The sequence below is a fragment of the Halyomorpha halys genome, unplaced genomic scaffold, assembly GCF_000696795.3.
Source record: "Halyomorpha halys isolate HHAL.00 unplaced genomic scaffold, Hhal_1.1 Scaffold1302.1, whole genome shotgun sequence".
Lineage (NCBI taxonomy): Eukaryota > Metazoa > Arthropoda > Insecta > Hemiptera > Pentatomidae > Halyomorpha > Halyomorpha halys.
The window spans coordinates 236,102-259,645 of NW_027105443.1; the positions used below are offsets into that span (position 1 = coordinate 236,102).

A 23,544-nucleotide genomic window follows, 5' to 3' on the forward strand; every position below is an offset into this window, starting at 1 on the left:
GGTATATATTAATATTTATGATTATATTTTAACAGAGTAGAACAATTATGCACATAATATTTACACAATTCTTTTCTACAAGAAGTTTTTTAGAAGACCAGTTTTAACATCTACTTATGTAACAATCTTCTGAAGAGATCCTGACGGTGAAGCCGCCATCTTACATCTTATTTCCAAATCAGATTACCTTAAAAAGAGGAACAAACATTTTTTTTTAAATAATAGAATGCTCCTTTGAGGTTTTGATACAATGATTGGTAATAATTTCTTTTTAATTTCATTTGGTGCAAATAGTGTATATAGAATTGGATAAATCATTAGACAGAAGGTATTGGCAGGTCACTATTAATATACTCCCTGTTAATTGTCAGTAATTAAAGAAGAAATCTATTGAAGCCCATCCCAATTAAATATAAGTTGAATAATGCAACAGATATTTTGAGAAAGTGTTCCAAAGAGGTGAACAGGTGTTTGTGTTGGCGAAGGGGGAGGGAAGAGAGGGGGAGCAGCTAAACTGTTTTCCAAGTCATTAAGAACAAAGAGAGGAAGAAAAAGTGAAAAGGAAAAAAAAGATGTTGGAGAGTGCCTGGGGCTGACGTGGAAGCGAGGTCGCGATCCTATTGTCAGCCTGCAACACTTCTAGCGGCCCAATCAACGGTAAATTTAAACTGTTTTTTTTCCTTCTCCAGTAGATTTGGCTTGACGTGGAAACTACAAACTGATTGAATAGAGGCTGGCACTAAACGTAAATCAATCTTTTTTTTAGCTACTGTTCTGTGCGTGAGAGCTTAAATAAATGTGGGATACAATTTAATTTTAGATCCGCTCAAAAATAATCTTAGAGATAATATGGAAATCAAATTGATTAAAACTCAGTATAATTATTATTATTGCAAGCAGTTTCAATATGACTACTTGTCTTGCCAAAAAGAACGATGCCTAAAATTAATAAAGGAACAAGATTCGGTAAACGTTCAATAAAGATACAGTACAAAAATATTTATTACGTAACGACGTTTCGTCTCACTTTACAGGGCTTTATCAGGACTAAACAACAAAACACCAAAAAAAAAAAAAAAAAATATTCTAAACAGGGAATTACTAAACCATGGCATGGAACATAACGTAAACTAAGACTACGTGTATATAAATATGTGAAAATAATATGAAAATGAGCACAGAATTGAAAGGAAATAGAAATTAGATGTACTGAAATAAGTATGAATAAAATACAAAATAAAAATACAATAGTAAATATCATTTACTAATCATTTAATTATCAAATAAAATAATGGGTTAAACAAAAGTAAAAATAAATATAATCATTTAGTTGTCATAAAACAACATAAAAAATAAAATCAACATAGAAAAATAAAATAAAATAAGGAAAATGTATGAGTAAATTTATCAAGGGGCGAAATAAAGATCGTGATAAAAAGGAAAACAATGAAAAATTCAGGATATCAAACTTAAAAAAAGTAGTTTACATATTACTATTATTATCATGAATATTTTAATCAGCACGCAGCCTTTCATTAAGGAATTGCTAAGGGTCTGTTAATTATAATTGTGTGCTGAGATCTATTCCATTTAAAATATTTTTAAAAAATTAAAGAGATTAAACATTTTCTGAATACTTCTGACTGTATTTGGTACATTAAGATGCCTTAGAATATTTTATTTATTTATTCATTTGTAATATTTTTTATGTGAAATGTATAAAGATATAAAAAATTTCCTTGGGCCGCCTGTAGCTCAGATGGTTAGATCTATCGTTCCTAGGTCTATAGTTCTGAGATATTCAGGTGGCGCCGGTTCGTGTCCGGCCTTCGGGGTTGACTATTTCATTAAGTGGCGGTCCCACAAAATGAAAAACTTGACCCTCCACCATAGTTAAAATAGGTTGGCCACCTGTAAATGACTAGGCAAACATCACCTTCGCTGTGGATTGCCTTAAAAAAAAAAATCCATAATATACGGTTCTTTATATTTCCCTTCTAGGACCACAAATATTGGAATATAGTAAGTAGAAACCACAGGATAATTTCCATCTGTTTGTATGTTTAAATATATCTATATTTATTATGTTCCTCTTTTTACGTTTTAAGGAATAACGTTTCTTAATAACGCGTTTTTAATTGGTTTTTCATCTTCTTTCAATAACTACAGCATCCAATTTTGATTAGTGGGAGTTTGGTAGGTAATGGCTTTCAAGAAGTGCTCCAAATTTCACATGGTAGGCAGTAACAGGAACAAAGATAGAATATATAAGGGACCGGCTTTTAACATTATATAATAGCATACATTCCCACGGGTTTTAAAGCATGTTTCTCCCAGGATACCAAAAGAAATAGTTCAATAGTTCTCAGTGATATATTCGATTATTCAGCCTAATTAGAAACTAAAAAAGGGATTAAATCTCGAAAAATAGTTAGAGCAGGCGATATTTGGGACACTAAAAAAAATTAAAAATACCGATAGATCTCTAAATGTATTATATGCTTAAATTGGTCACTTAAAAATTGACTAATCTTTTTTTAAAATTTTATGTATTACATTAATTTTTATTGATAGATATTACAATCTGCCACACCGTTGTGGGCAATAGGTAATAGTGATGATTACATTCATACGAAAATAAAATAAAATAAGAATGAAAACAAAGAAAACAATTACATTAAAATACATAAGAATGAAAATTTTTTTTTTTTTTTTAAATTTATTTATTGATATTTACAACTGTATACACATATATACAACAAGTAAATTTGCTGTAGGTGACATAGTAACATGATAAAAACATGTGGAGAATCTACCCACTGATAGAACTCCAATAACATTTCTAGAGAAGAAGATCTCGAGGCCATCTTCTTTTCAGACGCCTAGGAGGATTATTAGGTAATGAAGGAGAAGCCAGGTTAGAAACAAGTGGATTTGGGTGGTTGAGAAGTTTATTAAGAATGAAAAATAAATAAATAAATGAAAAAAAAGAAAAAGTACATTAAATTAAATAAAATCTCTTTTAAAATATACCTAAAAATTAACAGATAAAATTATGCAATTATAATCCGTACAATCATTATACAAACCACAATATTCCATATCGAAACACAAGAAGTTTGAAGAAAATATATTGCACTTAATTTTCTACACAGGTTCCAAGAGCAAGGGTGAGATAGGGCGCATATTGAGCATAGAGAAATTTAGGTGGAGTGCGGAGGAATTAATAATTGCTCGGAGCCCGATGCGAGGTTAAGGGGGACAAAGTGATTTATCTAGGTATGACTTTTGCATTAAGGCTGACTCATGCCATAAATAAGGTAGCCTTAAGGGCTGCCCTTAAGAGGGTTAGCCTTGAGGGGATGGACTTCGGCCATTTACCACCAGTCCCACCCCCTCCTGCTTCGCAATACATTCAAGAGGGTGGGTCCCAGTTAGATGGAGTGAGCAACATAGGAGCAGGCAGTCAGGCGCAGAGAGCTTTCTCTTATACTTCCAACAAACATAATTTTTAGTAAAACATTATTTTGGTATATACACTCAAAAAAATTCAGTAGATGGAAAAACTTGTTCATAATTAAAGCAATATTTTATGTTTTAACGTAATGTTCTTAAGATGATAAAGGGACAATAATCAGAAATATGGAGAAAGAAGACGAATGTGGAAATCATAAACGCTGCAGACAATAGCGCTAGATATGAAAGCAATGAGGTTACTATGGACGCGACCTGTGGCAAAAGTCAGCCATAGAGGCCCTCTAACTCTGAACGCCCGATTAGGATCTAGACTGAGATGATGGTCGAAATTGAGATATGCGGACAATTATGTCACGTCTCTTCCTTTTTAATCAAAAAAAGATGTCGAGTGATTTCGTGTAATAAATTGTTAAGCCTAGATGAATAGAGATGAAGGAAGCTGAAAGAGACAGCTGAAGATCTCGGAGGTCTGTAAACCAAACCAAAAAAAAAAAAACCAAACAATAGTTTATGAAGAATGCACGTTTAATTACGAATCCTTATCTTATTAAAGTCTAAAGCTAAAGAAAAACTGAGTGTATGATGTAGATATGACTGACAACCGTATCAGCCGACTGCACATTGAAACAAGTCTAAAACTGTATCATTACTGCGATATGAATGGTCCTATAAACTAGTTGAAATGTATAATGAACAAATCATCTCCTTATGAAGTATAGTTTGAACTAATTATCAGGTTTAAGCCAACCTATAATCATTTAAGGCATGTTTCCTAACCCTGACCACTATATACCTGTGAGGATTATTGCCACCCCCGACTTGGGGGCAAGATTAGGCCCAAAATAGATTGCTTAAAATTGTATTTATCTGTTAAAACTTTGAACTAAAACTCATACATTCGGGAAGATAACAATAAAACAGTTTTAACAATAGGTTGTCACAAAATATATATCACCGGACCCACCCGCGGCCGGTAGGCTGGTTATCATTGAGGACCTGGGTCGATGAAGAAGTTACGAGGGAAATTTGAAGACGAAAACCACATAGTCCTTCAAATGTCATATCCACTAAAAAAAATCAAGAAAATGTTATGATCTGGTGATGAAACCAGGGCCAAATAAATTCAATGTCGTAAACCAATATATAACTATTGTTCGGTTAAACGGTTCCAAATCATTATTTTAGCGAAAAAAAAATATATTTTTCCTTAGCCGAAATATTCTGCTCTTTTCATTAGTTCATGTAGCTTAGTCATAGATGGGTCTCTACTTAATATAGGTTCATCTGAGTCTTTTGAACCATTGAAAAGAGCAGAATTTTTGACTCAAGTAAATTTTTTTTTACAATAGTGAATTAAGATCTTTTGATGTTATTCTGTATTAAACGTTTTGTATTTTTAGGCCAATAAAAGTTTTGAAAACCATGAAAAAATAGTGGTAGGTTGAAACGAGGAACTTATAGACCTTTTGAAACTTTGTCGATGATTTCCTTCGTAGATTGTAACGTCTTCCGGCAATGAGACATCTTTTATGCAGTTTGTCCAGTGACTTCTGCCTTTCTGAGTTATTACCGTAGGGGCTACCTGATCCACTTAGACTTTAGACTATTTGGCTTAAAAATTAGGAGGAGTAGGAAACTTAGGAGTAGGAAAAGTATCATATCATTTAATCTAAAAATAAATTATTAGCTTTACAGGATTTCTAAATGCCAGAAAATGCTTAAAATATTTAAATTTGAAAAAAAAAATTCCATGAATCATTAATGCATACAATAAAATTGCTAATGCTGTATATTGCTTACAAGTTGTATATAACCTATGGATATTGTTTACAATATTATACACAATGGCAAACAAGGACAGTTTAAACTCAGTTACAGATCCTTCAAATAAACTAGCAATAAGTGAACAATTACACAGTCTTGTATTAAGACAGCCCCTCCCACGATTGGAATCAATCTAGTCAAAGAAGGAAAACCTATATTAATATTGGTAGAGAGCATAGTAGCGAACCCTCAAAGAGAGGGAGCCCCTGTTAATTTTTCGTACATGGCTGTTCCGTCCTGAGGCTAGTTATCTATTAACGACTTCCTATATATCACGCCCTATCTCCCCTCCTTCCAGGATCTAATATATTTCAAGCCATATTTCTTATAAGGGTCCTCTTTATCCAGATAATGTTTACTTATCCTTCTATTGCAAGGGGACAATATTAATAGCTAGCTATTTTTTAAAAAATATTGTTGGTAGAATAGTTACGGCCTATTTTACATAAAATAAGTAAATAAAAGTATAAATTATTTAACAGCATTATTTTCATACAGTTTTAGCCTAGGCAATAGGAGCATAGGAGATATGAATCATAAGTAAACTCATAAGGGTGATTCCTTAACAAATCAGTTCATAAAACATTAATTTAACAACTACTCTTCCAAATTTAGATAAAACGCGGCACAATTAATTCTACTACTATTCTGTTAGCACCTGTAATTCTTCTCTGCATCATTTTTAGTTTTATTTCACATTTTCTTTTTTTTTTTTTTTTAAATTTGTGTTATTGGAATCCTCGTAAAGCGTGACTTTAACACTTAAAGATATTTTTCTCAAAAACTATTCAAGATTTCATCATGAAATTTTGCAGGAATTCTGTGTATTATACTTAAACGATAAATGCTATTATTAATCTATTTTAAACTTCCTATAAACTGAAAATCTTTAAATAATTGTTTTTAGAAACTTAGCAACAATATGTCCACAGATGATAGAATGTTCCCATTTGTTTTTAAAGGGTCCTAAATATATAAGCTATTAGAAAAAAAAAAAACTATAGACGCCTTTTAAGTATGTAATTATTATGCAAGTTTTCAAAAAATATTTAGAAAAATTCAAAATACTCTAGAATAAAAATGGTATATTACATTATGGTCTACCATTAAAATCACATTATCTGATAATTTTATAAAAATATAAATCATTATAGTTATAAAATACTAGAATATAGTTAAATTAACTAAAAAGTTTTTGTAAGATATATTTTTTTAAGTTTTTGAATGGTGTGCATTTTTAATAATTCTACCGCTTATAAAAGTCAACTTCATATATTACTATACCAATAAGAGCTCAAAAACTTTTACATACGATTTATTTATTTGTATTGGTTACATGGAATTTTAAGGTATCCATAGAATTCCTAAGTAATCAATTTTAGTTCTAATTTAATTATATAATCCTATTAGTTTTATACCTCAAACGATTTTGTCCATAAAATCAAAAGCATTGGATTTTTCAGAAAACTTAAAATAAAGGTAAACAAAATCAAAAGACCAAAAGAGCTTCACTATAGTTATTAATTTAGAACTTGAATACAAACAATTATACCATATAAACTAGTAAAATGATTAAGCAGTTCTAGATAACTCTAACAACGGCTGATAAGTGGTAGAAGCATAACATAGGTGATAATTAAATCTATTATTAATTTTTAAGTCTTTGTCTAAAACGATAAAGTTTCAGGGAGAGTGTTATAAACAATATTTATTGAACCCTATAGGTTTAATAAACAACCTTATCTTGAAAAAATAATTGGAAAAAATACCTCTTATTTTTAATCGCTTGAAACACCACAAACGACGAGGAAAAAATACACTTCATACAAATTATACTAACTGGAACTGTAAATGATTGGCAGGGTTCTCTTCGCCACAATTACTTAATAGCACTATTCTAATACAAAAGTGGCAATTCGGCAGGAACAGAAAATGTGGAACAGGATTCTGCGAATTAATTTCTTTAATGATATCGTTATATGCATCCTAAACAGTAAAAAATTGCTCCAGATAGACTATAAAGATGGGGGATGCCGGAACACTGTTAATATTCCAACTCCTTCCGCTGCCAACTTACCCTACATCCTTTTACACTTAGCGGACCGGATCCCAAGGGGATCAACCTGTAGGAAAAATATATCAGCTCTTCTGATACACAGCTTTTCACTCACTCTGGAGGACGAAAATCCAAAACCAATTAAGATTCGGAGGACTTTTTATCCCTCCTGAGGATTCCAGATTCATTCTGATCGCTATGGGGTATCCAGTTGAAAAGATGGTTGACAAAACACTGCAGGCTGTCTTTCCTAACTGATACTGACCTTATGACTTGACAATTACAAGTGCTCTAATTGAAAACTAAGATAATTTTGTCTTATTTTCAGAGTGAAAATAACTTTAGTAATATGCCTTAAGTACTTAACTAATAAATAGCATTTGTAATTTATTGAAATAAATTCAAATTAGACGTTTATGTATTTTTTTTATTTTTAAATTGTGATATTACATCTTAAACACAATCATTCATACTTACATATATTTACATTAAGCCTGGGGAATCCCGAACCTAGCTCTTCCTTCCACTTATGGAGAAAAGAGGAGGAGATCCCGACGCTTCTCTCTCAACCACAACACTCTGCGCGGGCGACAAATGGTGGAATTATAAAAAAAAAAAAAAAAAAAGGATATGCTATCAATTAGTCGTTGTATAAATAATGTTAATTTACAATTATAAATCAAGCGAACCAGAGGTATACTGAATGAAAAAAATTCAAATATAAGCTAATATCTAATTAGGAGCCAATCATGTCCGTTTATTGGCCTGATACACAGTAGTGCCACCACAGCAAATGTAGTTTTTACGATAATTGTAGTTTAGCGTCTCATACTATGATGTATGACACATTCGGGAGCGATGGGCTACGTCCAGATGTTGAAACTCATTAGTTTGGTAGGATTAGAATGGTTGGGGCTACTCACTTTGCACGGCATAAGAAAGAGCTTCTTTTTTTTTAAAAGAAATTATTGGCCTTTCATTTATGACTGATGAACTAGCCTTTTTTTATAACACAAACTCTAATATCATAAACAAAATCCCAGCTACGTTTTTATATTGAAAATCATATTGCTAGATTTTACCAAAATAATAAAAAAAAAATTGTAATATTAAAAAAAGAATATATAAAATAAATTAACTTTGAGTGTCTGTCTTCTTTATTACTTTTAGCGAAATTCAGTGCTGCTGTATATGTAAAAAAAAGTACTTTCTCCACAAGTGTATCATTTTCTTCTCCTAAATTACTTTATATATTTTATTCCATGATGGGGAGTGGGTATGACGTTCAGAACGTAACTATCTATGTTTTAAGGCACATTATCACGTGGCAGATAACAGTAATACATATACGATCACAAGTATGACAGTGCTTGTATATATGCTAATAGTAAACATACCTCGCTAACAGTTCAAATTGGCAATTGAACGACAAAAACTGATGTTAAAATAATTTCGTATGACCTATTCCTAATCTGGCTATAGCTACATCCTCCTTGCGATTGGAACGGTTTGATGTGGCCCATGGTTTAATTGTTTTTTTAATAGTTTTTAATTTGCTTGGCGAGCTTTCATTCCACATGGCTTGCGAACTAACTGATATTTCATTTTTCATCGGAAGACTAATTTCTTGGAGGGTCAGAATGGCCACGCCCTGACCTAGAAAAGCAAGTGCTTGTTTAGCTACAATGTCTGCCAGTTCATTTCCAGCGATCCCCACGTGACCCGGCACTTTAATCCTTGTAATAATTTCTAAATAAAACAAAAATGAGGTTATGTCCCTAATGCGGCAGATTCCTCAATTTAGATCCATTATACAAGGCCTTTATTAGGTAACCATAAATTATTTTTGATAATAAAAAGTAGTTAAAACTCCATCATACCCCAATACTTAGATACCGTCAAAATGTATAAACAATAAACAGTGAAATTAGCGCCAAGTTTCATATACAAGTTTATAAGCACCTTGTCCAACAATGAGGTTACCTATTTCATTGTATGAAACGCGACTTAGAATAGATTAAATTTTCAAGAAGATCGTGAAAGCGAATAGTATTTAGAAAAATACAAATGGAATTGGAGAATTCAAATAAAATAATGTCTCCTATTACACGTAATATCAACAGCGTTTGCTTTAAATCTCGTGAGATGCCCTGTTTTAATCCCAACGACGAATCTCTTTGATCTTCGGAAAAACTCCACCCTGACGAGCTCTGCCCCTCTCCCTTCAAATCTACTTTAAGGATTTCAAAGAAGATCAAGAAGGAAGTATGAAAGAAAACATGGAAAAATAACGAAGCAAACTTATGTAATGATGACGCACTACTATGAATCAGCGATTTCTATTTTGTCTCGTAAAGTGTGTCAGGCGATAGTCTTCAAAGGAACATTCCTTGTACTTGAAGTAAAGAAACGTTCAGCAAGACTAAAGGATTTTGAAACATTAAATTGTATCACATTAGCTTGATAACAGCTACGATACAATACAATACAACGAATAGAGAAATATGCGAGTATAGAAGTCAAGTATCAAGTTTCTGCTAAAATATCATTATCACTTATTACTAAGTTTCATGTAATTAAGACGATTTAGGAAGCTGATTGCACTTTATGAACCTTTTTATTCCCTAATGCTAAGGTAAAATAATTGGTTATTCGCTAATCAATAGTTATTTCCTTTATAGAGTTTAATTTCCTTTATATTTAATGGAATAGATGCCAGCTTGCATTACTAATAAGCTGTCAAGACATACAGTCATTATATTAATAATAAACTTTATTATTATACTACTTATTTACTTTACATTGTATTTGCATGTTTTGCATATAAACTATGATCACTTTTATATTAATACAAACATTGTTTATCTCTAATAGATGCCAGCTTTCGCTTGCAGAAGAAATCGGGATGCCTCTTTAATTCAAAGCCAAAAAGTGGATAATATTTTGTATGTTTTAAGAATTTTATAATCTTATTGGTTTTTTGTATTTACTTATTATTTTACCAAAGCTAATTTACTCTTTTGAAACTACTTGACAGATTTTTCGTATCACACCCAACGCTACGAAATTATAATTGCGTGAATTATAATTTTTATAACTCTCCCAAAATAAAACTCTTTAAATACCATCTAGACGAACAACCGATTTTTTTTCTGTTGGGCCTACAGACCAGTAGATCTTTGGCTGCCAAAATCAGCCTTCTTCATGCTTGCCTGTCGTGGACTTCTGTTTTCTAGTTGCCTGTATGCCTACTGCCTGTGTACAAGAATATTTGTCTAGGCTTTCTATATGACAAATGTTTAATCCTCCAACTTAAATAATAAAAGAAAAATAATTTATCCAGAGAAACACACGGTATTTCGCATTTCAAGTGAAATCAACTGACTTTTTTTTTTTTTCCAATTGTGGACTTTTTAAGTAACTCCACAACTAAAAGACTAACAAAATAGCTTGAAATATTATTTAAAATAGATGACTAAAATGAGCTCTTGAATTTGCAAGATAGCAGCTCTTTAAAAATTAACTGCATTTCCCAAAAAAGTCAAAGATTATTTTTCTCTGATTTTATGAAATACTGAAAAAAAAAGTTCCACGAGAAAAATCATACAAAAAACCAATTTGAGGAAAATTTAATTAGCTTTTATTCCAGGCCATAAGATAATGTCAGGCATAATGGTTCTCTTAAAAATGGCGGATAACCAAAAATATTAACAGATGGAATTTGATAGAATACTTTATAAAGAACAGTATAGAAGCGAAAAGTATAGAATCAATATCTAATTGTATTTATAAAAAAAAGTTTAATTTTGTAAAAGATAGTCCTTACTTCAAACATATCAGCGTTTAAAGTAGCACAATACTGTGGTGTAGGTTGTAATTGGTATAAGAAGAAAAAGTGTAAATGTGATTTCATAAGATTTATTTAATTCTTCTTGTTATACAACCATTCCTGAAGTTTTTAATTAATGGAAGAAACAATGGATATATCATTGCTTGCTGTTTTACAATGATAAGGAATACGGATCAACTGATTGTAAATTGTTCAGTATCACTATAACAACGGTAGGTAGAGTTGGGCAACTATGAATCTAATAGCTATAATTGTCATGCGATATTTATTTATGAATGGTTCATTCATGAATAAGGGTCGTCGTATCAATGGAAATTTTAGCTATTAGTTTCAACTATAGCTAATTTTAGCTCAACTCTGACGGTAGGATAGAACCTACTAAATTAATTATTATTATGGATAATTAAAATTAAAAAAGAAAATTAAAAATAGAAGAGCTTTGAATGATTTGTTTTCAAATATATAGCCGCTGGATCAAAAAACATAAGCCGCTGAAATCACCCCAAGAGATGTCATAAATATGGAGAGCTATCTATCTCTTCTTATAGCCCAACATTGGGTCCTATTACCTGAGGAATCGGGTGGGGGGGCTCCGCCTGCCATTACCGCTATGCAAATGTCCTCCGCGCAAACGGTCTTCGCGCAATTAACACGTCATATGGTAATTCTGGCGGGTGGTGTTTTTGGCAGGGCAGACGACAGGCCGCATTAAACCGTAAACTGCTGAGGAGCAAATGGGATGATTAGTATGGTAATAGTGATAGCGCTACCTCCTCTCCCCCCCTCCTCTCGGATCTAATATGTATGCCCTACTCCAGCCACTGATTCAGCACACACTATCAAATATTACCCAGCTTCCATTAGTGGCCCGAGTCCTATCTATTCCCCTATTCACAAACGCCCCCTCATCAACTATTTAGCGATATAGGTCCCACGCACGAGTATGAATCCTATAATGCGTACACCGTACCTTTCTTGGCTATTTCACTAACAAAAATGGAATGATAAGCGGCTATTTTCAGCAAAAGGGTACTTTTGATATATCAGATAACTTAAGAACTGCAATAGTTTTCTACGTATATTAAAGTGTTCAAAATGGCAACCACTTTGGGATTTATTATTCGAGAACTAATTGTTTATTACAAAAAGAAAGAAGCCCGTACTGTGGGTGTATCCACTACACATTTCAAATAAAGATATATACACTAACTGAAAACATCTATAAAGAGGAGCTGGAGTAATGTACATAAATAAGTGAAACTTATTTTATTTTAATCGTGCCAACGTTTCGGCCTGAATTTCAGGTATTCATCAATATTGATTGCGTTTATTTTTTATTTATTTAATACCAGATCGGCCTGGTATGCCTTACACGGTTAATAGAAGAGGTACATTTTTTTTTAACAATTGATTATCTTTATCTAATACAAAAGACACCCTTAACTGTATACAACATTATAAATTTTAAAAAATGAGATAGAATAAATAGATTAAAATAATAATTCTTAAAAAAAAAGATAAAAGTAAAGTTAATAAAAAAAAACAATGACATTTATAGATTTAACAAAATAAATAATTGACTTCAAATGGAAAAAAAAAAAGTGAATTTAAGAAAACGATAAAGAGAAAAAAAGTAATATAAAATAAAATTTTAGAGTGACAATAACAGCACTGATAAATATAGAACTTATAACAGGATGTCCTGCAGCAGCCTGGGCTTCAGTCTTCGGGTTGTGGTTGGGTTTCCCAAGTTGTATGTCACTGCTCCTTTAACTGTCGGTAACTGGGAGTTGAACCTCATGAACCTTTTTTTGATGTTATCCTCTATTGTCTCTATTCGTGTTTTCTGAGACTGCGTGTAAAGATGCGTGTAAACGGCTACGAGTCACGGATGCACGTCGCAAACAAAATATAGTAAATATATTACATCTGTTAAGGCGACTTATTTGTCTTAATTTTTGTATTTATTATAAAACAATTAGTTTAATTATATTTAATATAAAACATTTTTAAAATTTAAATTTACAATAATAAACTTAATGAAATCCGGCCCGGAGGACTAATAATTGTTGGGGTTTTGCATTCCAGTAGAACTTAGCCCTTTTCAACTATTAATTGAACTAAGATAATTTTTGTTATAACCAATCTGCTCATTTTAGACAATTTATTGATAGTTCCCAAAAAATAAATAAATAGTATGGTAGTATAAATCATAAATATACATAGATATATTATATAAAAATGTAATAATCATATAGCTTAAAATTAAATTATATTTTCAATTACCCTAATTACGAAATTACCATGTTCATTAAGATACTTAACAAGTTAATTATCAATTTACATGAGCTCATGATATAGCATTGTTATTTAAAAAAAATTAAAAAATATTCCAATTAAATGCATACATAATACTGCATATTAGTAAATAACACCTTAAACTTTTTACTAGTTGAATAAAAAACCATCGTGCAATTGAAGCCTTTGGCCCAATTGTCATATGGGCTGATTGTGTTAACAGTTCCTGGCAATCTTATACCGTTGTTAAGCTCAGTATATAATATAGTAGTTATATTTAAGTACCGTGCTAACATTAAACAATTTTTTTTTACCAATCCTAATTTATTATGACATACTGCAAAGCGACAGATGAAGTATTCCAAATGTCTTGAAAGTGATTTTCGTTAGGCCACTCGTCCACTGGTAGCAGAAAGCTGCGAACTGCTAAGCAAATAATTCATGCGAACACCGTTCGCATTAAATCGTGCGATGCCTATCGTCCAGTGCCTCAGTATTCATCCGGATTCGTAGTAGATGGGATGGCTCTTAATAACGGTTTTTCTGATGATAATTTTTTTTCTTTGGAATTATCACCTTTGATTAATCGACATTTTTAGCACACCTCTTTCTGACGAAAACGGAAAATGTGGGTGATACATTTGCGCAAAAAGAAACGAATTCGGTGAATATTCTCGTTTGTGATATGATTTGTGAAATCGGCAAAGACCGCTACTTCTCCTATTTTCGAATAAGAAAAGACACATTTCAATGCATCATTCATAACATTTCTTTTATGTTAATTTAACTTAGTAGTCCATCACTCTTTTTCCGCACTCGTCCGCAATTAAATCTCAGCTGAACGGGATCAGTGCACACTTCGCACCTGTTCTTACGAAAACTGACGAACAAGACAGGCCTAGTGAACGCGGTATCCCAACAAACCACTTGTTAAGATCGTTCGTGCGTTTTTTGCGAATTCAGACGAATTGATTTCGTAACTTTTCGCAGCTCTCCGCTCCCAGTGGGCAAGAGGGCTATGGAGAGAGATTTGGTAAATCACAATTTTTCAAACCCACCTCATTTCATATTCGCTATAACTATATTTCTTTCCCAATCTAACGAAAAATCCCCTCTGTATTCTAAAGTTGCATCACTCTGTCAACTCTTTAAATTCCACGCCACTGATCTTCCAAATTATATGCCTCCTCTCTTTAAAATGCTTCCTTTACATGTTTCTATCTGTAATTCCTCCCAGAACCACACATTTAATATCTCTTATTTGTTAAACTGTTTCCTATTATTTCTTCCCCATCAAAAGGAAAAAGGAGGACTCCTATTTCGGAGTCTGGAGCCTCACACTCAACCAAACAATATTTTAATGTTATTTTATATTCTCTTTGCAATGCGAAAAAGACCAACCTGAATATGTTACGTCACTAACTAAATGCAAAATGATGAATAAAAAACTAGCTGATACTTTAAGACCATAAATCAAACACAATTTTTTGTGTAACGTTGTACCTTTCTTGTTAAAAGAAAACTTCTTTATGTTTCATATAATATTACTGCGCATTTATTTAATAGAAAAACATTGCATTATTGTCAATTTAAACTTAATATGAAATTTAGATTATTTAAACTATATGTTGAAATATTCGATTAGATGTATGGAATTCATCAAGTACTCAAGTATGCCTTCCCCCCGCCCCTTTATAATATTCCTAGATCCGCCACAGAATTGTATTGAGGATATATATATTATTTAAATATTTACTTGATATACACAAAAACATCTACTCTACGTAAATCAGTTCTATGTCGTTTGAACCTTTTGGTAAAGTTCTAAACGGGCCAAATGAACTACTCAGGGACATAGTAAAGTTGAGCCTTAGCGTTGAGCTAAGTTAATGTTAAAGCTCCCTGTGAGAGGTTCCTTACACTAACAGCTCAGCCCTAAGACAGAGGACTGATAAATGCAGCATGTCAAGCGGCTAGCCTGTAAATAGGCTTTTAGTAGCTAACTTTGATCCTCTTTACAAACAACCAGGGGCCTGATACAGCTCCTCATTAAGCTACAGAGTAATAATCTCCTTTAATTGGATGTCAGTGAGAGTCTCTCATGGTCCAAGGCAATTCTACAAGCCATGGCAACTCATTAACCTCAATATGTTCAACTCATGTGATAATGTATAAACTGTTGGCTTCTTTGTTACTCTGAGGGGAAAAAGTCCATAAGGAGCTCTAAAACCAGAGGACGAAATCTTTTGCAAATGCGGTTTTCTCAAACCCTATCTATTCCCCTCTTACCTTCCTTAAGATTTACTTGCTATTTGAGTAGTATATAAATTAGCTTTATTCGACTGCATAACGACTTTAATTTTACGTTAGGCTAAATACAAAAGTTGTATTTTTTACTTAATCATAGTACTTAGGCAAGAGGGACGAGCCCAGCCTACTCTATTTAAAACACCAAGGTAATGTAATAATATCGATCCGCCCAAAGTTGGTACTCTTAATTGAGGAAAACGACGAAAAACATGGTGGTTGAGTGATCATGAACAAATTTTTTCCCTGCACCACCGTTGTTCTTTATGGGTAGTACGGTAACAGATTTTCTTTTTTTTTTTAAATATATGTTATAGTATTCATCCATAATTCATAATCTATGACATTCATTAGTAGGAATTCCTAAGTTCTACGTAGGATAGAATTGTGAGTTTCACTAGCCCTACAATCACTGAAAAAGTTTGGAAGATCGCATAAGACAAAAACTAACACTAATGGGCTTAATTTACATTCCTGAAAATGCCTATAAGTATTTTGATTTGTATTGAAGATATTTATTCTAATGATTTTGTTGCTTTACATCTCTAAAGTTTTTTAGTTTAAACCAGAGCCAATCATGAGGACTATGAGGACGAATAATGTCACATCAGTTCTTGATGATGACCAAAACATAAGGTTATAAACATTAGCAATAAAACATAGCTCCATTCACCCTTAGAACTATAGCAATTTCGCTTTTACACTATGTCCTGAGCCGTCTGTGGCTCAAGCATCCTTAGTCAGTCTTACTGGCGCTCGATACCAGCAACGCGGCTGGGAGATCCTGGAGTTCTGCCATGCCATCCACATTTGGGTGGCAGATCTTGATTTGGGGTTCCCTGGGCAGAATATAAATATTGTATTTAGGTATAATGAGATCCAGAATTTTATCTACTTTATTTTTATTATTTACCTCAGTTGTTTTCTATTACTTAATTGAGTAAACCACCTATGTTTATTTTAGATTATAATTAATAATTTTATTATATTTTTTATTATTATATTTATTTACTTTCATATTTTTAGTTAATGTGTGTATATGTTATGATTGCGTAATTACATCTCTAATACTTGGCATTAAGGGTGGGAGAATAATTTATTTCAATAATTTTTTCTCAAAAAAAATAAATGCATAAACAAGAAAACTAAATTAAGATCACGGGTATATTCATCTAAAAACGTAAGGTTAATTAAATTAAATGAAAAAAACAACAAATAAATTAAACCTAGACAAGAATCTAAAACCAAGCAGTAGCCTACCAGATAACTGACTCAACAGGGGAATGAAATATTCTGGAAAGTTGAAATTCCTAACAAAGCCACAGGACGATGATATTGAAACCCAATGGCCATAAGGTGAGCGGAAGGTCTTATTAGTTATCAGTATGCAGCCAGGGGTAGGTGGGGAGGGGGTGAGCTATATTGAAAATAGGGACGTACCACGTCCTGGCTACAATAACCTTCCTGTTTGTCTTAGCCCTCGCGTGTTCCTGCCATTTCATATTTAAACAGTTCTCCGTCTCTTTTATTTGCTCTTCTCGTCCCCCTTTTTATTACCGCCCTCATTACCTTGAACAAATTAAATGACTCCCACGCAAATACGGTGAAGCAAACACAGCAGCTTCTTTTCTTTCCTCATTGTGTTTGTCTTCCATACGTTTCCCTCAGTCTCGAAACGAATGATATGTATTCATGAAACCCGGAAATGGGAGGACATAATTCCATTTCGGACTAAGCTTCCGCAAGTTGTCAACCTTTATATTAGTAACTGCGTTGAAGGCTGATTAAAAATTGGCATGGGATGTTTGCTTGATTTCATTTTTTATTGTTAAGCTTACGTTTTTTGTATCCCCTTCCTGGTCATTTCTGAAATAAGGAGGCTCTACATAGTACCACCCACTACATACTACTAACCATGCTGAGTTCAAGTTTTCATATAACACACCAACTACTTGGGGAAGGTAATATTATCACGCTTATAAATATTGAATACATTACTCGGAAGAATATACCATGTCGCAAAACAAATCCTAGAAAGGAACTTCTTCCAAGGAAGGACCGGAAATTAGCAAGGAGACTAATAAGGCCTATATCAGGCTGTGGCACTAAGGAAGTAAGATTATTATGTATACAGAAGGAGAAATAAAAAATCATAAGATTCTTGGGACCGATAGCCTTCCACCGGAACGTTTCATAAAGGTTCAAACTGACACACAAAGGTTGTGGCGCCTCCAAGAATGGTCTAATGGCGTCCAAGCTAATAAACGTCTGCTGTGGCTGAAAAGAAGACCTTTTAACAACATTTATATCGCACATTGTAGTTTTGTGAAAATCATATCCAACTGATAATTTCTTGGTCACCTCTTATCTGAGATCCTTCCATTAAGATACCGTTGTGAGAGGTTTGTTTGCTAGCAATGGCAATGAGTGTATGATGCTAACTCGCACTTGAGACATGTGTTGGGCCATTTATTGACTTATGAATTTTATTCTGTCAATTTCAAAATTGGCTTTCAACATAACCTCATAAACTGATGAATTAACCTATTTTTCATATGTTATCTGCTTATGGTTAAAACAATATTCCCCTGAATCTATTGCAATTACGATTCCCTCCTCCTCTGGTAGACCGTGACTTCAGCCCGGCTGTAAGTTGGCCACCTGATGGATCTCATTAAACTAACTCCCTCTAACCTGGAAGCCATATATCTCGGCTACTGAAGGGCCATTACTCTTGGATAATTAACCGCCCCCCGGCCATGTCCTGCAGTCATAGCAACGCCTTATCTCCGCCGTCTGGTTTCTCAGCCATTGGGAATGTAGGATGGCTGCCAGCCTGCACATAAGGTTATTCTGGAAGCACCCTTTGGATTGAGCCATTGAGAACTCGTTTACGGTAGAGAAGAAAACGAAACTTGCGATCGTTATGTTAAATAAAATATGAAATTACACACAAAACCGTTGCAAGCGATAACTAGAGACACATTATTATAATATATTTACACAAAAGGGTGGCAACACATACTCAATACTACAACAAAATAATGAAAAGGAGTTCGACGAGTATCCCTTCAACTAAAACATAAATATCCAGTGCCACTAAACATCATAACAACGTGTACTATAAATTACTAACCAAAACGGTATACATTTAAATTAGAATTTACTACTTATAGAAACATCTCATGTTCTCATTGATAATATAGCTGATCAATATGCATTTGTTTAAAAAAAATAAATCTGCCAAGTACATTACTTAGTTTAGCTTCCTTACAGTTTTTATATCTCATTTTTTAATTCTCTATTTATTTCATATTTGCTGGATATCATTCTAAATTTCAACAACAGTTTCCTTTAAATGCTTACCTTGATAGTTACTGGACAAGTAACCTTGACAGTAGACAACATCTTTTAACATTTTTTTATTGTTGATCTGTTATTTATTTTTAGATGGATTTATATTTGTGGCTTTTAATTTAATTTTTAAAATCAATTATTTGTACAAAGTAACTCTTAGCAAGATATTTCATCTGCTTCATCTCGAAAAAATAGAAGCAGTAATTTTAGTTTCAACTGAAAACTACATGACTTAATTCTATTACGCAGAAATTTCCTTTTACGTTTCATTTCAAATTCCTGAAATTGAAATTACATTTTTACGTCCTCAAATTATTGTCAATATTTTTGTACAATAAATTTGTTTTTTTGTTTTTTTAGAGGGAATCTACATCACAAAAATATAGAATCAAATTTCAAAAGAAGTAATCATGAATAACTCTTATTCATAATGATTGATTTTTTTTTTTAAACGCTACTATCTAAATATTTACTATACGAACATCATGCATAACAACTTTTTCTAAAACATAGAGATTAATATTTCATCACAGTAATAAAATCATTGAGAAATTGCTTATGCTTAAAATCATAATTGCAAACTAAAACATTAGGAATTGAATTCATAGAGCTAATATCTATAATTATACTATTATAAATCAATAACAGCCTTAAAACAAAAAAAAACACGTCATAATCATTAATTCAAAACATCAAAAAACAAAAAAAAAATGCGACACTTGCTAAAATAATAAATGCAATGAACAATAAACCTAGAAACATCTAGGCTAGACAATATTAAAACCGTAATTAACGATTTAAATGTTCTAGAATAAAAACCCTCGTCTCTTAAAAAAAAAAATACTTTAAAAAAATTGTATACGTCATTAGATAGATAAGCTCATATTTTAGAATTAAGCACTATCGACGAATCTTTCTGAGTTGCCATAATACTTCAGTTTAATTTAACTTACGTAAATTCAATTTTAAATTTACTAAATTTATTATTTATTATTTTTTTTTTAGATATGAGGCTTTCATTCTAGGCTTTGATATACTTTTACACTTGTTTATCCCTTTTTTTTTTGTAATGTTAAATAGAGTATTCACAAGTGTTTTAAAAAAAATAAATTATCATTAAAGAATGATTCTCATTTGATTTTTATTCCATAGAATCCTGTTGCTCATAAAATTGTTATCATTAGAAGAAATTCCGAGACTATTGATTATTCCACATAGTAGATATTTCATGGGGTTCTTAACTCAAAGATTACTTTTAGCGGATATCGCAAGGAAGGAAATTGCCGTTTGATATCTTCATTTCCGTATGAAGCATATTCGTGGGGATAAAGTTCGATTTTATCTCCTTATAGCCTTAATACCCAGCCATTAACCGCCGGGCACATCCCCAATTAACTCTGCTATAATCCATGGCCTGATAATTCCCCCTCATGGGGACTGATAATCCCACCACCGCTTATAACCTGCGCTGCACTAATAACCTATGGGGCATGAGCCTCCATAATTTAGTAATTACGGATTATAGGAGTATAGTTTGTTCAAATTCAGATGAAAGGCTGATTTTCATGTGCATATATTTATGATTCTCATTACCGTGCTAGTAAAGTTAAGTTATCAGTTAATTTCTTTAAGTAATTTCACGGGTTTGATTCTTATTACATGCCTTTTAAAATATGCTATTGCTTTTGAATATCTGTCTACCTGACTAGAGTAGGTAAGCTCTCAAACATCAAATTCTCATTGCCGCCACCGTATCAGGTTAGCCACAGACCTTAGATGGAATGCCGAGTACTTCCGAAAGCTAACGAATATGACTATTAGGATTTAGACAATCCGGAACGCCTGAGATCCTTTAGGCCACCTTAAAGATTGAAGTCTAATAGAATATGTTCAGGTAAGTTTTGTCTCCGCTGCTCCTCTATGAAGATACATGTTTCGAGAAAGTATTCATTGGTTTTTTGGCCTCTTCGCAATTCACGCAAATGGGTTGAGCCAGTTCTAAATTATTTATTTAGGCATGAATCAAATATTATTGATTATCTCCGGTTCTGAGCCAGGATAAGAAAAATTTTTTCTTCTAGAAAGCAGGCTGTGTGGATGCCGGGGGTCGGTGTCCTGCAAGCTGAATGTTCCATATCTACTGAATTACTGCTTTATTTATATCGTTTTCTTCCTCAAATTGAAGTATAGAAGTGATTTGAGACATTTTGAAAACGTCCTTTGCAAGTTTATTAGCAACTTCTATCCCTGGTGTTCCTGGTATTCACTGCAGGGCGATACGCTCATAAATTGCTCCGAGACTGTTCAATTCAGACGCAAGGAATATCAGCACTGTCTTCCATTTGGTATTCAGGTTTTAAAAAAAATATTTCTTGATTTCTGGTTCCTTAGAATACTTACGGCCACCAATAATTAGTTTTTCATGGTTCTGTAGTTTTGAGAGCTGAATCCTGCGGCCATTGCTTTCTCAAAAACATGACCGTTCGGAAATAATATGCGTATACTTCTCCCTTCATTCCTTATATCATTATTGGTTGAATCACTGGAATTGATTCTGGTCCACATACTTTTTGTATAGGGTGAGTTCATATATTCGAGTGGTTGATCTCTAATTTCTTGATTCCAATGCTTATCTCTTGAAGTCATGATCATTTTGGACTGTCTCTGATAGTTCATCCTATATTGAGCCTGAGCCACTGCTTTCATTGTAAATGTAATAATTCTTCAGTGAATTGTTAGGAATGTATTTAGCTTTTAAATTTAAATTGAGTCTTCATATTCCTCCTATTATCCGAAATAGATTCTGCTATAAAGCAAACAGAATTAATAATTATCGGGGTAGATTTATAGACCTCCAGAAAGTTGCTACTAAATTTAGTAAATTCTGCTCTTATTCACTCTTCTACAAACTCTGACGGTTATATAGTTAGATTTGATTATGCTATAATTCTCTTGTAATATGCTGGGAAATCATTTATTGAGAACTCACATCACTTCATTAACTGGCTTGACCAAATCTAAAGTATGTAAAGTTATAATGCTAACATCCCGGAGTTTTTAGAATTTTTAGCTAAAGAAAATCTTCAGTAAAAAGGTATTTTAGCCGTAATTCTGGAATTCATATTTTCTGAGATTTATACTATTTAAGTTAAATTTTCATCAATTCGCCCTTGACATTTAAATTTGTTAGAAATCTTTGAATGGTGCCGATCCTTGCATTACTGTCGATGATATCGAATTAAACAAAAAAAGCGGTGATGGACAGAAAAAAAAGTAATTTGGATAGGAGAGATTAAAGAAGAAGCTGAACTAAGGATTCCAATATATTCTAAAGTAAAATGAAACCTAGTCAAACATTAAACGTTTTAATGGTTGCCAGATCTAATCCGTTTTAAAATGTCAACTAATTATAGTATAAACTAATTTCTTAAAAATTAAAACAAAATAGATGATATTATACTATAGCAATACACAAGTTGAGAGTAAATACCAAACATGCCCCAACCCCACGGCTGATATAGAAGAACCGCAGGAGTGGGCCGTCGAGTGGAGGTCTCTTCTAAAACACATTTATCTCGAGGAGGGCGGTCCCCACTGCTCTCCGACCCCAACATTCCGAGTTGGCTCTGTGCATTAAAGTTTCTGTATTAATCAAGGCTATAATATATTCCCTTAGTTCAATATATATATATACATAAGTACCTTGCAGGGAGGCGTGTGTGTATGATACTTTTGTATCCATTCACTAGTTCATACACCATAGAAAAAAAAATGTACATATAAAATTCTGAGTATGTATCTCTATTGGAATCCCGTGAAATTAATAAAGTAAAAATATGAAGGTAACATCCTTTAAAGAGAGAGTCTATAAATGCCACGCTCATCGCTCCCCCCGACAAGTTTGTTCATAATTAATTAAATCTACGATCCACCATTATAAAACATGGTAAGAATTTTTTCGGAGTTACGGAAAGAATGTCAATAAAGTAACTAAACCATTAGATATTAAGATATAAATATGTTAATTAAATTATTCCACAACCTACCAATATAAATTAACACTACAATTCACAAAACATGAGTTGATAATATATTATTGTTCCCAGTGACAATGTTTCGTTTAAAAATGGACGATATCAAGAAAGGTGGCCCCCCGCTATAAGCATATGCTTAATAATAATTTAAGCATCATTGGCACCCCTTGTGGCTAATACAGTAATAGTCTCAGCCTTGCTGTGGCGCTCAGAAAACGAGAGAAGAGCGCCATTTTTTCTTCAGTTGGATTCAGAGAAATTGTGCTTGAATAAGTTTATCGGGGGGTGCGGTCAGCAAAGAACAACATAAATAAACAAAACAATATTTATTTATTTTATGC

The 23,544-nt window shown here is 32.7% G+C and overlaps 1 long non-coding RNA gene across 2 annotated transcripts in view; it reads right to left on the reverse strand.

The window, feature by feature from the left end:
* LOC136796744 (uncharacterized) overlaps positions 1 to 23,544 on the reverse strand; it is a 128,542-nt gene that overhangs the window by 15,164 nt on the left and 89,834 nt on the right. The window contains exon 3 of one of the 2 annotated variants that reach the window (XR_010844486.1): positions 72 to 187. The exons of the other annotated variant lie outside the window; for it this stretch is intronic. This is a non-coding gene — a long non-coding RNA (uncharacterized lncRNA). Of the gene's footprint in view, positions 1 to 71; positions 188 to 23,544 lie in introns of those variants that run through there. 2 annotated transcript variants of the gene reach the window in all.